This window comes from Panthera uncia, chromosome B4 (assembly GCF_023721935.1).
Source record: "Panthera uncia isolate 11264 chromosome B4, Puncia_PCG_1.0, whole genome shotgun sequence".
Lineage (NCBI taxonomy): Eukaryota > Metazoa > Chordata > Mammalia > Carnivora > Felidae > Panthera > Panthera uncia.
In genome coordinates this window covers 11,191,970-11,208,333 of record NC_064809.1, presented here as the reverse complement: position 1 = coordinate 11,208,333, position 16,364 = coordinate 11,191,970, and the positions used below count along the sequence as shown (strand labels likewise).

Here is a 16,364-nt window from a genome sequence, read left to right as displayed (position 1 = left end):
CGAGTAAAAAAGGTTGTCAGGCAGGAGGCATTCCCTCCTCCTACTTGGGGAAGGGTCGGCCTTTTGTTCTATTCAGACCTTCAACTGATTGGAAAGGCCCACCCACATTAGGGAGGGCAATCTGCTTTACTCATTCTGATGATTTAAAGGTTAATCTGATCCCAAACACACTCTGAGAAACACCCAGAATAATGTTTGGCCAGATATCTGAGCACCCTGTGGCCCAGTCAAGCTGATACATAAACTTAACCGTTATGGTGGTGATGGCCAATTTCTGCAAGGGAGAATACAGGGTTAGGTGTAGGATCCCAGAGTGAACTTGGCCAACACAGAGAGACCAGACTGCAGGGATGGAGCCCAGCCACGGGACTCCCTGGGGTCGGGGAGGAAGCTGCTTTAGCATCGGGCAGATACCAGGAGGACCTGCTTGGGGTTGAACTTTGCCTTATTGTGAGCAGTGCCCTTGCAAGAGGCACAGACGCATACTGCTCTCCGGTGTTAAACCCTAGCTAATCCGCAGGGAAACAAATAATATTACATGTTGGCATTTCGAGCAATTTTCTTAAAGTTCCAGCCTTCCCTTCTCTGTGACCTTGTTTGGACTCGCGACTCCCTGAGAAAGTATTAACATTCTCTGTTCGCAGATAGAAACAGTGAATTACAGAGAGTTTGGGGAAGTGTGGGCCTCATAATCTGAGTCCCCACCTTCCCTCCCAGGATTCAGGCAGTGCCACAGCCCGCCAGCCAGTGCCTTGGCATCCTCCAGCTTACCCGGCTTTGTGTGACCAGGCCTTCCCTGTCCTCCACCAAGAGAGGTGGGTGGTGCAGCCATGTGTGGGTGGGCGAGCCTCCCCCAGCCTAGTGAGTTACTGCCCCTGGCCCTTCTGGATTCCATCCCCGGGGTCCAGCACAGTCACACTGCTGTCTCTACTTACTGTCCCCACGACAGGCAAAAGCAGGAGCACAGGGGAGTCTAGAGCCAGCAAAGCATCCCCAGGAAGCCCCACCGCCCGGGACCTCAGGTGTCCTCAGTCCCTAGTTCCGGGGGACAGCCAGAAGCAGCCACGATCCCCCACCCCAGCTCCGTCCCTCACTCACCACAATCATCAGCTTTAGCCATATTTGCCAAAAATACACTTCGCTTCCCCATTACAGTTACTAATACATGCTATTTCGGGCCTGTTTGCATTCTTACTTAGAAATACCCACACGGTAGCAGCAATAACATGCAGAATGTTATAGCTTTTCCTTCAGGAAGGTTCCCCTCTGCCCTGCTGTGCTCAGCACAGGAATCCCAAAAGCAAACCTTTCCCCAGCTGGATGGGAGCTGGGTATGAAAACTTTCGTCACAGGATGGGAATTAGTGATAGAAAGGAAAAAGGCTGCCTCGGAGGAGGAAGGAAGGAGCCAGTAAGAGACTCAGCTGGGCACAAATGGAGCTCTGCGGCTCCTTCCTGGCACACCTGCCCTCCACGGGCACACACGCAGCCTCGACCCCCAGAGTCCCTGTTGCCCCAGAAGCAGCTGCGGGTGGCTTCTCCAGTGAAGCCACACAGCACAAGTCAGAAGCCTGGAGAACATCGAAAGAAAGCCACAAACCCGGCTTGAGTTCGTAAGGCAGCCCCTGGAAGCTGTTTTCCACATCTGAGGCCCGGGGAAGTCATTCTTTCCACTGCACAGTGGTCCCCTTGTATGAGCTCAGCCTCCCCCGAGCCAATGTTCCTGCTGGCTTCCCTCGGCTGTCTTGGAAAAGCTCCCTGACTTTCCTGGCGTTTCCAAGAACTTTGGCTCTCTCCTATAATTACGTGGGGGATAATGACAGCTCTCAGTCTCTGATCTTTGCCTTCCCGGAGGCAAGGAGGTGGAAGTATTGTACGAGCAATTTCCAAAGGCCTTCATTCACGCATCCTTCTTCCTGTTTTATCCCAGGGTCTCCTTTACGGGCCTTCCTTTCTCCTAACACACACTGAATACATTTTCCTCTAACTGCAGATGAACCACAGAGGGAAAGAGTGACTGGGTACTGTCGGCTGGCAGAGCAGGCATGCCAGGGGAGGAGAGAGGGACGGCGGTGCTGGGGCCGGACCGGGGAGGAGGTGGGAGTCTTGGGGGGCAAGCCAGAGCTCAGAACGCAGCTGGTGCAATATTTCTTTCCGACGGCCAAGCTCCTGGGTGACAGACGCATGGCTGAGCACCGAGGGAAGCGTTCAGAATGCCAACTCCACCCTGCCCTTTTCCGGTCTCAGGACATTGACGGGGTGCACCCGAATGAACTTGGAGCCACCGCGATTTCCCAGGTATGAAATCACCTCATTAAAACACCACACAAAAAATTATAAAACAAAGCACGAGACTGAATGACAGAGCAGAGTCTCCCCAAGTCTGGAGTCTGGGGTCTTCACCTGGCTCCCACACACACAGGAAGTGGCCAGAAGGAGATGGTTAATGGCAGGTAGGAGAAGCTGATCCAGCCAGACATTATAATGAAGGATCATGAGATAAGGAACAGGAAACTCAGGGTGAGTATTTCTCTAACTGCATTGTCTCTTTTGCACACTTAGCTAGCCCCGTGATCCGGCCAGGGGAATGACTATTGACAACCCCGAAATAGGAGACTGTAATGTCTGGAAATGTCCCAAAGCCAAGCCACAGCAGATCTTATTCATCAGGCTTGATTCTACCCTTAGTAACAGGAAATATTGGTATAAATAGGGACTCCTCCATCACCACCACGGCATCCCATTGGTGAGGTCAGATCATCAAAATAACCCTTATCGCCTCAGTATATCCTCAGGTGCTGCCACTGAATTCAATACATCCACGTAACAAAAGACAGTCACCAGCGCGGGCTGTTTAGCATGCGTTCCCAGTAGGCTACAGCACCAAGCAGGCATGGATGCAAATATGTGTGTAATATATATGCGCATATGGAAAAAAACCCACTCACACTGAAAAGAACTTTCCCAGACCTCATCCCCTTTCATTTTCTCTGCTACTCCTCCGAATAGCTTGTCTTGAACACTGTAGTTGCCAAGACAGAAGAATTCACTGCTTGAGAAGGTTGGGGGGAGGGGGGGGGGGGGGATTCTATTATTCAAACTTTCTTTCCCTGAGCGGAAGGAGAAGAGTGAAAAGGGCTGGCGAGCTCTCTATAGCAGGAAAAAAGGTTATTTCTCCATTAAGCTACCGGGTGGTGCAAAGGAAGTCGGATGCAGGGGAGCTGATCTGAGCCCTCCACGGGGAGCCCCCTCTTCCCCCAGCTCTGATGTGACTCCGAGAAAGGACTTCCTCCTTCCGAATACCCCCCTTCTTCTTCCCACCTTGAGGCTGAGCATTCTGGAGGTAGGGCAAAGGTGAGGGAACAGGAGCAGGCCATACCAGTTCATTCCCTCTTTTCGGAGATGCTAAGAGGATTAAAGAGGTAATTGTTGCTGCTGGAGCTCTTCAGCTATAAGACGCTCTATAAATACCCACAGCCACCCCCTCCTGGGAAAGCACATTTCATCGCAGCGGATGTGAACGCTGTGGTGTCTGTGACAAAGATGTGCGGCATCGTGGGGAGATTTCCCACCACCCCGAGCGGACCCAGAGTAGCCACCTTGCAGAAGGGGTGACCCACACAGCATCCCACCCCAACTGGCATCGCATATGCCTACTCCCGCGTGCACTCAGGAAGCACCGACGGTCTGCCTGAGGGGCACAGGGCACGTGGTGAAGCACACGGCTCTGGAGCTAGGCTGCCCGCTCACTGGCTGTCTGACCTTGGCAAGTGGCTTAACTAACCTCTGTGCGCCTCCGTGTCCTCACCTGTGCCACGGGGGGTGACAAAAGAACCCCCCCTCACAAGGTCACTGTGAGAATTCAAAGGGTCCGTCTTGGCCCAGGGGTGAGTCCCTGTCTGATAACGCTGGCAAGGGCCACACGAGGCATTGCTATGAAACCCACCCGTCCGACAAAAGACTCTGCAGTCTTTCATTTCTCCCTCAGGCATGTTAAAGGAGGTTATGAGCATGAACACGGAGGTGGAGGAGGAAGGACTGACCAATTGGACATGGGCTGAACCCTTCCTCGCGTGGAGAACAGAGGTGGAGATGAGGTCCCTGAGCGTCCCAGAGCCCCAGCAATGAAGGGTGCTTGGGTGTTCTTCTCCTTGGCTGCTGGGCAGTGGCATACAAAGGGAGGGGGCAGCACAGACACTGCTTAGAAGTCCGGGTTCAGAGTGATAACAAAGCAGACAGACTTGGAGTCGACGTTACTAATGTTCTAAGTTCTATATGGGCGACGCCCTCCACCGGCTCCAGCCCCCAACGGTTCCCTGGGCCTCAGTACACCTGCCATGCCTGCCCAGAGCTCACCTGAAAGAGAACCCCTCGCCTGAACCCTCCACTAGGAAGCCCGCAGTCTACCTAGGCGGCAAGCAGGCTTCCTTCCTTCAGGTTCCTGGGGTGCACATCCCGCAAAGCAGAGAGCACATGGGCAGTCAGGCCCCGCTGGGAACCCCTGTCCTGCATTTAGCTGAGTGGCTAAGAGCAGTGGTTCCCAAAGTGTGTTCCTGACCCCAAGAGCCCCTGGATCAGAACCTTGAGGGGTGGGGCCCAGCAGCCTGTGCTTTCACAAACCTTCCAGGGGATTCTGATGTCCACTCGAGTTTGAGAACCACCACTGGCTGCAAGAAGATGTCTTCAATTTTCCTGCGTCACAATTCTCTCATTCAGTCAGGGGGGTTAACAACACTCACCTCATCAGGCTACGGTTTAGGAATTAAACGAGATAGGGGCACGTGGGGGGCTCAGCCAGTTAAGCATCTGACTTCCGCTCAGGTTATGATCTCATGGTTCGTGGGTTCAAGTCCCGCATTAGACTCTGTGCTGACAGCTCAGAGCCTGGAGCCTGCTTTGGATTCTATGTCTCCCTCTCTCTCTGCCTCTCCCCCACTCACACCCTGTCTCTCTCTCTCTCTCTCTCTCTCTCTCTCTCTCTCTTTCAAAAATAAATAAACGTTTAAAAGAATTTTTTTAAACAATTAAATAATACATGTCAAGCACTTGGTACACTGCCCCAAACATGGTCAGCACTCAATACACTGTACCTATTATTACTATTATTCTCACCGGTCAGTGGAACAGCTCCACAAACAGCAGGAACTTGGAAATGGCTAGAGTAAGCTTGGAATCCACGACGGCCCTGATTCTCAGGCACGTGGTTTAAAGGACAGAAGAGAGAAGCTGAAGGAAGCCAGCAGATATTATGACGCATTCACCCAAGGTCCCCCAGGGGCTCAGGGTCACCAACCAATTTTACCTGTGATCCATGGAGATTCTTACAATCTCTGGCTCCTCAAGCATCTTGTGGGTTGGGAATCCTGAGAATAAAAATGTCCCCTATTCTACTGTTAAAATAAGGATGATATGAATTTGAGGAGATGCCTCCAGAGAGAATTAGATGTGTCTGAGTTCAAATGCTGGTATTTAGAATGTGTAGTGGAAGTGTTTAGAATGCATTCTGGACTGCTGAAGAGTATTTGTGGTAAGGAATGGGTGATAAGAAGCATCATGTGCTGACTGACAGAGCATCTGGAATTCAAGAGCTAAGGAGAGAGCACACCGCAAGGGTACCATCTTGGATTAGAAACCATCATTACCTGAAACAACTCGGGAAGGGATTAGGAGGGCCTCCCAACAGCCAAATTCAGGGGACACTTGTCAAGTATCTGGTCTCTCTCAGCATTGAATACTTGGCCTCTCCTGCCTCCCTCAACCTCCTTCCTTTGGCTTCCAGCACACCACCTGCCCTGGTTCACCAATTATTCCCCTGACCCTCTTCCCAGCTTCCTCTGGGGGCTCCTCTCCCCCAGCCCATGTGGCTGCCACGCCTCAGCCCATCTCCCCACCATGTGTCCTGAAACCCCCCTCTTCCTCTCTGGAGTCTACCCACATGAAGACAGAGGAAAGGCACACGGCACCAGTTTGGATGCCACCTCTGAATCGTGGCCTACTGTTCATTCTGTCACCCAAAATGGATACAGGAGTAGACGAAGAAGAGGATGGTCTTTCCCTCTGTGCCTTCTTTCCCTCAGGCAATCTCCTCCCCCTGGGCACTGGGATGGCTTCCATAGCTATGTCCCATTTAGCTCCATCCTGAGCACCTGACATCCACCCGCCTACATGCCTACATGATGGTCTTGAGATCAAGACATCTGAAAGTGAACCCATTATCCTTACCCTACATCCATCCATTCCTTCTACTGTGTGGTTCCTTCCAATTCTACAGGAACAGGACACATCACAGAGGAAGTGAAGGGCTGGGTGTGCTAGGAACCAGGGCTGGCAAGTCTATGAGGAGGGGCTGACAAGGTCAGACGACAGGGTGCTAGTAAAGGAAAAGTTGTAGTGACATACCCCAAGTTCAAGTTCAAAATAGAGTACAAAAATTCAGGTGGAAATACTAATAGCATTTAATAACAAATTACTTACCTACTTCCATCTGTCACCTTTGAACCAAACCAAGAAAACATTGGCCTTCACAACAGATACCCCAACAAAAAATCCTGACATGACAACAGAAGTTTCTGTAAAGAAATGTAACCATCTTTCAATAAGATGTTGTGGTATATGTGTATACAATACTCAGCCATAAAAACACAAGGAAGTCTTATCATCTCCAACAACATGGGTAGACCTTGAGGACATTATGCTAAGCAAAGTAAGTCAGACAAAGAAAGACAAATACTGTATCATCTCACTTATATATGGAATTTAAAAAAAAAATCAAAACTCAGGGGCGCCTGGGTGGCTCAGTCGGTTAAGTATCCAACTTTGGCTCAGGTCATGATCTCGCAGTTTGTGAGCTCGAGCCCTGCATCCGGCTCCGTGCTGACAGCTCAGAGCCTGGAGCCTGCCTCAGATTCTGAGTCTCCCTCTCTCTCTACCCCTCCCCTGCTCACGCTCTGTCTCTCTCAAAGTTAAATAAAAACATTAAAAAAAAAAGAAAAAACCTCAGAAAAAAAATAATTAGGCTGGTGGCTACCAGAAGCAGAAGGCGGGAAGGGGGAGTTAGAGGACAGTGATCAAAAGGTATAAACCTCCAGTTATAAAATACATAAGTACTAGGGATGGAATGAACAGCATGGTGACTGTAACTCACACGGATCACACGGAGGATGGTATACAGGGAAGTTGTTCAGAGAGCAAATTCTAAGAGTTCTCATGACAAGGAAACAACTGTTGCTTTTATTCTTTTTTTTTTTTTTAAGTTTTTGCTGTGACTGTATGAGAAGAAAGATGTTAGCTAAACCTACTGTGGTAATCAGTTCACGATATTTGTACATCAAACTCAAACCATCATGCTGCATGCCTCAAACTTATACAGTGATATATGACAATTGTTTTCAATAAAGCCAGAAAGAAGAAATAAATTCGCATTAATTATACGGTACTGTCACTTCATTTTCCAGCCCCACTATTCGGCTGCACTGTAATGACCCTCACCCTGCAGATCGTCGGCAGGCCCGTGGAGGTTCTCCCCCTATTTTCAAGGGGTCTGAAACAGGTGCAGGCTCTGTGATCCCCCAGCATCACCCATGCCGGTCATCCTAGTTCTGGGGACCATTTAGCCAACTGAGCTAGAAATTTGGGATTCACCCTAGATTCTTCTCTTCCTCATGCCCTCCCGTGAAGTGCAACGAATGCCCTAAATTCTTCTCCCTAGACTGGGCCCCAGGCAGCACTACCCTCCCAGCCCCATCCCTCCCTCACCCTGAATCTCTCCTGGCGCTTCCACAGCTCAGGGAGTGGTCACCTCCTGCATGGAGTTTGTCAGTAAATACTTCCTGTTCCATAAAAGTGGGAAGGAGGACCCATTCTAAAATACAACCCCCTCCTGAAATCTACCTCTACTACTATATTAATATGATTCATTTGACATGATAGAAAAGGGAGAGAGAAGAAGGCAGCTTCTATGCCCATGAATGCAACTGTGTTATATATATAGTTCCCAAGGTGAGACCGAGGAGAGAGTAAAACTTCATGCAATACCACGAAAGCAGAGACTTGAACAGATACTGATACATTTTCATAGCAGCATTACGCACAAGAGCCAAAAGATGGGGACAATTCAGGTGCCCACTGAGGGCTGAACGGGTAAACAAAATGTGCTCTATCCATACAGTGGAATATTATCAAGTCTTAAAAAGCAAGTAAATTCTGACACCTGCTACATGGATAAACCTTGAGGACATCATCTTTTTTCTTTAAGTTTATTTATTTTTAAAGTGGGGAGGAGCAGAGAAGAGAGGGAGAGTGAGAATCCCAAGCAGGCTCCATGCTGTCAGCATAGAGCTTGACACAGGGCTCGATCTCACAAACCATGAGCCCATGAGCTCATGAGCTGAGCAGATATGAAGAGTCAGAGAGTTAACTGACTGAGCCACAGGAGCCCCTGAGAACATTTTTGTAAGGGCAATGAGCCAGACGCAAAAGGTCAGTTACTATAGAATCCCACTTACATGAGGTACAAACAGTAGTCAAATTCATAGAGACAGAAAGTGGAATGTGGGTTCTAGGGGCTGGAGGGTGAGGGGCTCTGGGGAGTTTTGTTTACTGGGTCCAGAGTTTTAGCTTCGGAAGATAAAGAGAGTCCTGGAGATGGATGGTGGTAATAATTGCACAACACTGTGAATACACTTAATGCCACTGAACTGTTCACTTAAAAGTGGTTAAAATGGTAAAGTTTATGTTATGTGTATTTTATTACAGTTTAAATAATGGTTAAAAAAAAAAAAAAACTCATGGAAGAGGTACCAGTAGGGACACCATATCATAGAGGAGCCAACTACTTCCCCAGAGGTACTGTTAGTGAAAGTGCCTACCTCCCATCAGACCCAGAAGTGGAAGGAAGGTCCAAAGGGACTTACGAAAAGTGTCCAATTTAAAAAACTTGCTTTTACTTATAGCAAAACACTTGAAATCACATGAACATATTGATTACTTACTTTGAACATCAAATTCTATCAGCATACAGGGCATGTTTCCTTATAAACTAACGTTCGGTTAAAAATAGGTCCCAGAACTGCCTTTTCAGTATATATAATTCTGAGAAAGCAATTCTAAGAGACTGTTGCACCAAATTCCCACACAAAAACTGCAGGGACTTCTACACAGCCTTCCTGGATCGAATCTCCATCTGTCTCTAAAGATAAAGAACTCTATACAAATTTCAGATCCTTTTCCCCACCAGTTAACCCCTTTCTGTCATTCCCCAAGGCCAGCATGATGAAGTCCTGCTCTGGAGTGTAAGAGGTGGCCACTGGGCCATTAGGAGAGTTGGCTCTGGGCCATCTGGCCACACACAGCAGGTTCCCCAGCTAAAAGCCCAGCTCCACCCTGCTGGCTGGAAGACCTTCTCTAAATCTCAAACTCTCTGGCCTCAGTTTTTTCATCTGTAAAATGGAGAGAATAATGGTCCCTACCTCTTCGAGTCGGTATGAGGATTAAATGAATTGATGATTATAAAATGCTCAGTGGCTGGCACATAACATGGGCCACATACGTGTTAACTGTTGTTTCATTCTGATAAGCAAGGGCGTTCCGGGTGGGGCCACAGCCTACTCTCTCCCAGTACACCTTCTGACCTTGATTTCCGCATGGAGGGTTTTCACAAACAGGCCAACTGTTAACGCCTCCAGCCTCTGCACGTCCTGTTCCTTCTACTCTCACGACCTCCTCCCTCTGCCCCACACTGTGGCCTTGCAGACGCTTTAAGGGGTGTCACCTCACCACTGATGGTTTTCCTGGTTCCCGCACAGACTTATGTCCGCCTCCCTGTGTTTCTGTCGACCCTCGTGATCCCCACCTTGGATACGCAGCAGCTTACCTGACTCCCCAGGTGATGAGCAGCAGGCTCCTGGGAGGCAGGAATGTGCTGCGCATCACTGTGCACTGAGCTTCAAGCAATGGGCCTGGCACAACAGAAACTGAATGAATGAATGAGTGAATGAATGAATGAACGAGCAAACGGACGCTGCACATAAAAAGTGTAAGACTGAGGGGCACCTGGGTGGCTCAGTCGGCGAAGTATCTGACTTCGGCTCAAGTCATGATCTTGCAGTCAGTGGGTTCGAGCCCCGCGTCGGGCTCTGTGCTGACAGCTCCGAGCCTGGAGCCTGCTTCCGATTCTGTGTCTCCCTCTCGCTCTGCCCCTCCCCCACTCACACTCTGTCTCACTCTCTCTCTCTCAAAAATAAACAAACATTTTTAAAAAAAATTTTTTTAAGTGTAAGACTGAGCCCAGGAATGAAGGGAGGCAGGAAGGAGACATGCGACAGGTAGAACAGAGTTGCATGAGGCCTCCGCGGAGGAAGACAAGTGTGCTCAGGAGAGAGGAGGAGAAGCAAGATTTTTAATCACAGGAAGGAAAGAATCAAAGAACCCAGGAGAGCAAGCCATCAGGGATGTTGTGTACAGACCACTGGGGCTTACGGGTCTCACCGGGGCCTACGCCATCAATGCATGTGACAAATTTAGACACAGAGAGACCAGTGATGGGAAACTGCATGGATAGCATGCCGTCTGTGTCTCAACATGCCCTCACCCCTCAGTGAATTGTTACATACCCAAAATATCTGTCCTGACAAAGGAGGGGCTAAGAAGGGCTTACGTTAAATGGGGACTTGCAGTCAAGCTCAGAATCACACCTTTTCAACATGTCTGTCCTTATTTTACACTAGCAATAAAGGAAGAAGTCAGAGACCTGTGCAGCAGGTGGGGAGATGGGTGGAGCACCCAGGCCCTTGGGAGCAGTGCTCCAGGCCCCGCCTTGCCTGATTCTCAGGAACCTACAAGCTAAAGGCCCCTTGGCCAGCACCTGGCAGCCAGGTTAGCTCCTGACCCGAGGAGCCTTGGGTTTTGGGTTGCTAAGCTCTAGTCAAAGAGCCAGGGCACGTTTCCCACAGTCACCACCTAGGCCAAGCCAGCCCCACACCAGCCACTGAAATATGGGTTCTCCAACTTCAAGGAGGTATAGTTTCCAGTAAGCAGTCAACAAGGAGGACACATGACCTCAGGCCCAGAAGGAAACGTGACTGAGAATCCTAAAGGCAGCCGCCCCCGTGTGTACCCCACACACTGATGCAGGGTCTCCCACCTCCCAGGACGAGCCAGCAGGCTCCCCGCAGCCTGCAGTGGGCATGCTCGTGGGCAGAGGACCCATGGTCACAGAGCAGCCACTTAGCCCCCAGCCTCTGATCGATACTGGCAAGTGAGAAAGAACTAAAAATAAACACGGGAAAACACACATGGGGAAAAAGAGGAGAGGGAGCAGAGAGAGAGGAGAGGATTATTATGGCACTTCCGTGACTTCCAGAAGGCAAGTGGGACCCCCTCCCTCACACATACCCCGGGGCTCTGGTCAGTACGGAGGTGGTGGCTGTACTGGGCCGTGGCACACACGTGGGATTCGAACGGCATACACAGGATCCGAGGGAAAGACTTACAAATATGAGAAAATGCCCAGGATAGGTCCTTTAATGACAAATGGAAGAACAATATATGATAGGAAAGTAACTGTGTTAACTCCATGCCTAGAAAAAGCCTGGAAAATACATTTTTAGACTTTAACAGTGGTTATGTCTGAAGATGAGAGCCAATTTTTATATCCTTCTTCAAATCTTTATAAGATAAGGTTGGGGACGAGGGAACACACTTTCTTTAATTTACAAAAGCAAGCCTACATATACTATACAGAAAGTCAAAGTTTTCAAAAGCATTTGAGAAAGTCGCCATGAAATCTGGGCGGCAAATGTAGCCTTCAAGGCTAGCTGTGTTTATATAATAATGGATATTCTACGATTATCTGAAAAACCTCATTATCTGGTTGTTTCCTAATATGTGAACATTTGGATCCAAAGAAAAATCCAAAACAATCAAGCAGAAATTCACCATCCTTTCTTCCTGGTATACATGCATTTACTTAAATATCAGAATATGCCCTGAAGAAAATGTTCAATACTTAAAAAGAAGAATAACTTGGTAAACAACAACAACAAAAAAAAGTGAGAGCAGAGAAAAAAAAAACCCACCAGGAATAACAAGGTTCTATGAGAACCCATTATATAAAAAGGCTTAAAAGAATAATTGAACACGTGCATTTTCCAAATCCCTTGAAAAGGGTCATTTCAACGAAATTGTTCTCCAAGTAAAATATAACATTATTTTCTCCAGAAGCTGCAAATTTAAAAACCGGATTCTTAAAACCTTATTAAATAATATTATAGTACAGGCACGTTTGCCAAAGCATTTTATTATATTAGCTTTTCCTGGAAAAGTGCTCAGGGTTCCCACATGGTAAGCAGTTGTTATGCAGTTATTTGTTTAAGAACTAGCAATTCCTGCAAAAGGTGTGTCTTTTATTTTCCAGATCTATGGCAGAAGGTGGCAAACCAAATAAGGGAATATTATGCAAATGTTGCCTTTCTTGGCTCTGGCCCCGAAAAAGCAGTAATGATATTGCTAGCAGCCTGCCCACCACCAAGGGAAGGCCTGGTTCAGAGGGAAGAGTTAACTGTGAGTTAGCTACTTATACAGGCTGAACCCAGCTACTTTTAAGCCTGAAAAGGGGAGGTGGGAGAAACCTCTTCGAACCTAGAAGGCTGGATTCATTTCCAGAGTGTAAAAACACTAGGCGGTTTTTCCTCCCCCTAAATAGAAACAAGGCCACAGTCCCAGAAATATAATGGGCACCACCACCCTCTTTTCACCCCTGCCTCCCCCGCCCCCCACCCCCCAGCATGGGAGTCACAGGTCTTCATTCCCTGGAAATGTCTCCCTAGGGAGAAACTGACTTCATTCCCATCAGCATTAATGATCCACCTTTCCAGGGCGATGCTGTGCGGGCTTCGAGGGCAGATGAGATTTGGTTAAGAGACTGCGAAATAATGAATCAAAAGAGGGACCATCAGCCCTCCAATACCTCATTATTTGCTTGCCTGAATCCAGTAAGAAAAACAACCACGAGAAAGGAAAGAATGACAAAGACTGAGGCTAATTCTCAAACCTTCTGGAAATTCTGGTTCAGAAGGGGGAGGGTGTGGTCTGGGATTTGGGTGTAGACCAGACTTAGGGCCCCTGTAAGCCTAAGCCAGAGCACGTGTTCCCGCCTCGTGGCTGGAGCAGGGAAGCCACAGGCGGGAAGGGCACCCACCAGTGGCCACCTCAGCCCTGGAAAATGCAGGACAAGGCTCCCTCCTTCCTCTGGGCTGCCAAATAGACTCTTACTGTGCTGGGCCCCAAGGCTGGAGCCTGGAAAACCTCTCCTCCCTGGGGTACCCCCTAGGCATCCCACAGTGCTCTCCTCTGCAGCTGGAAACCGGCCTCACCCCAACAGATGTTCACAAAGTCCTGGTTGCACCTTTGCCACAAGAGCCTACAACCTGGCTATTTTGGCTCCCCAGTCATACTCCATCATTTTAAAATCACTTCAGAAAGATATCTGAACAAAATCAGTAGATCATATGAATGATATGGGTGGACTGTGTCAACATCAACATTCTGGCTGTGATATGGTGTTATATTTTTATAAAATGTTGCCTTTAGGGGGAAACTGGCTAAAAAGGACACAGGATCTCTATATTATGCCTTATAACTTCATGTAAAGTGGGGTACCTGGGTGGCTCAATCAGTTAAGCATCCAACTCTTGATTTCGGCTCCAGTTGTGATCTCGGCTCGGGTCATGATCTCACAGTTCATACATTTGAGCCCCACATCAAGCTCTGAGCAGACAGGGCAGAGCCTGCTTGGGATTCTCTCTCCCTCTCTCTGCCCCTCCCCTGCACGCTCTTTCTCTCTTTCAAAATAAACTTAAAAAAAAACTTCATTTACATTTACCTCTACAATTACCTCTATCAAATTTCCATTAAAAAACCCAAAGAACATATTTTATCAACTTTGAGTGAATAAAGACCAATTAAGAGGTCATCCTACTCACAGATGCTCCTACAAACTGAGCCTGGCTTCTGGTAGATGCTTCTGTAGCTCGTATATTCAACAAATACACACACGCGCGCGCGCATGCACACACACGCACACACATATACATACATATATCATTCCTCGGTGTGCCAGTTACTATACTGGGCATTACAAAGTCTGTCTCAACCAATGTTCTCAGAAAATGAACAGTGATGAGAGAAAAGTCACTGGTAGCCCTTGTGTAACTGACAATTTCATTAGTTTTAACACAGGTAAAAATGTTTAGGCACCACATTAAGTAACTGCGCTATTTAGATTAAGACATTGCTCAAGGAACAATTCATCAACGACCAGAGTTCCAACTGTCAAGAAAACATGAGGGTGGACCCCCAACCACCAACTCTTACTATTTGCTACATGCTTAAATATGGTGGCCATCTTTCCACTCCTTCTACTCTGCGCATATTTATGTGCAAGTTTCTCAAGGGGCTGAGAGAGAACACAGGACTTGGTTCGCCTTAAAATGAGTTATCAAAACTTTGTGTGCCTTTAGTAGGAAAGTTGCAGAGATCGTCAACCATAAAATCCTTGTTTTTATGGCCATGACAATCCTTGTTCAACTCGTTGCTTTGTTTGGCAGTTATTTGTCCGGACCACAGAGAAGTCTCAGCTAGAGTACACAGCCCTTCAGAGCTACCATGGCGTCCGGCCTGTGACTCAGAAGGGCCAAGGGTACAGTCCCAGGTACAGATTCTTCTCAAAGGGCAGAGGTTTAATGGATAATCTTCCTTTGTATATTTAGAGCTAGTTGTACTTACCAAAGTATTTATAAATGTTTTTTAATGTTTATTTTTGAGACAGAGTGCGAGTGGGGGAGGGGCAGAGAGGGGGAGACACAGACTTTGAAGCAGGATCCAGGCTCTGAGCTGTCAACACAGAGCCTGACACGGGACTCAAACCCACAAACCACGAGATCGTGACGTGAGCTGAAGTCGGACCTCTGAACCGAGTGAGCCACCCAGGCACCCCTTACCAAAGTATTTTTAATCCATTACCTCCTTTGCTCCTTATAAGACTTATCAATACTTTTGCATGAAGAAACCAAAGCTAACTCTCTCAAATATTTGTCAATTCTTGGTTACTCAGGAATTGATGATTCGCGATTATGTCAGCCTTTCTTAGGCCTCCTCCTATCTTTCAGGACATTTTACCATATTTCTACCAGTGGATAGGCAGTAGTTTGAGAGAGGGAGAATGAGTCTTGAGTCAGAGAGGTGAAGTTACAGCCCAGGTCCATGACTCAGTGGTCTTGCATTAGCCTTCCTGAACCTCTGTCTCTTCACCTTTAACAATGGGGTAACACCCACATTGCTCAAAATGTTAACTCCTCTGTCAAAATTTGGCTTTAAAATAAGACTGGTTCCATAGAAACAAGAACTAACCACCAAAGTGAAGATTTTCAATTATCAAAGAATTGAAATGATCTACAAGAAATGAAATGAACCCCCAAATTCATGGGCAATTGAGAATCATCTATAATTAGTAGATTCTATAATTCTGCTACAGAAATGCCCGATGAGGAGGGTTTCTTTTATTTTCATTTATCTGAGTTAGTAAAGAAATGCTGCCCCATTATCTTATTTTTCAGTTGGAAATCCACCATTAAATCTCTGCATGTAACTAAAATCCACAGAATGCTACGTACTTCAAGAGTGTGTCCTCATCGGATTTCTACATTTTCGCTGAACGTGCAAATGCAGAATTTAGGAACAATGATTCCCTGCCCACTGTCCAGGACAGCTGGAGAACGGGTGTGCTGTCGAATCCAACATGCTTAAGGGAATTATCTTATAAACCATATATAAGTGGCCAAATTGCAAAGCATATCAAACATGACAAAACATATTTGGGGTGAATATATTGACCACTCCCTTCTGCCAGGTTGAACATTAGCCATGAACACTAACCTTCTCAAGTTACAGTATGTGCCAGGGAGTAGTGAAGCCACAAGGTTACAAGGGCACATCTTCCTAGAACTTTGGTGTTCCTCAATGGGAGTCTGGGAAACATCCAGAGGGGCCTGAGCTCATGTGTCTACTGCTCTCTGCAGTTGAGGATACTCAGGGAAAGGCTGAAAAGCACTACTGAAGGGCACGGCTGGCTCAGTTGGTAGAGCATGTGACTTTTGATCTCAGGGTCATGAGTTCAAGCCCCATGTTGAGTGCAGAGCCTACTTTAAAAAAAAAAAAAGAAAGAAAAGACAAGCACTATTGAGGGTGAGGGAAAATACCAATTTACTGAACACCATCTGCCCAGGCCTGTGCTACAGGTATCTACACAGTAATCAGGTTAATTCCTCACTTAGTCATTCAGTAATCATGGGAAGAAGATAGGAAACAGCC

At 47.6% G+C, this 16,364-nt stretch overlaps 1 protein-coding gene and 1 non-coding gene across 4 annotated transcripts in view; one reads left to right on the top strand and one right to left on the bottom strand.

The window, feature by feature from the left end:
* Window positions 1–16,364, bottom strand: part of CAMK1D (calcium/calmodulin dependent protein kinase ID) — a 507,262-nt gene that overhangs the window by 332,664 nt on the left and 158,234 nt on the right. The window lies entirely within an intron of this gene.
* Window positions 16,114–16,186, top strand: TRNAK-UUU (transfer RNA lysine (anticodon UUU)). The gene has a single exon. It is a non-coding gene; the product is annotated as a tRNA-Lys (tRNA).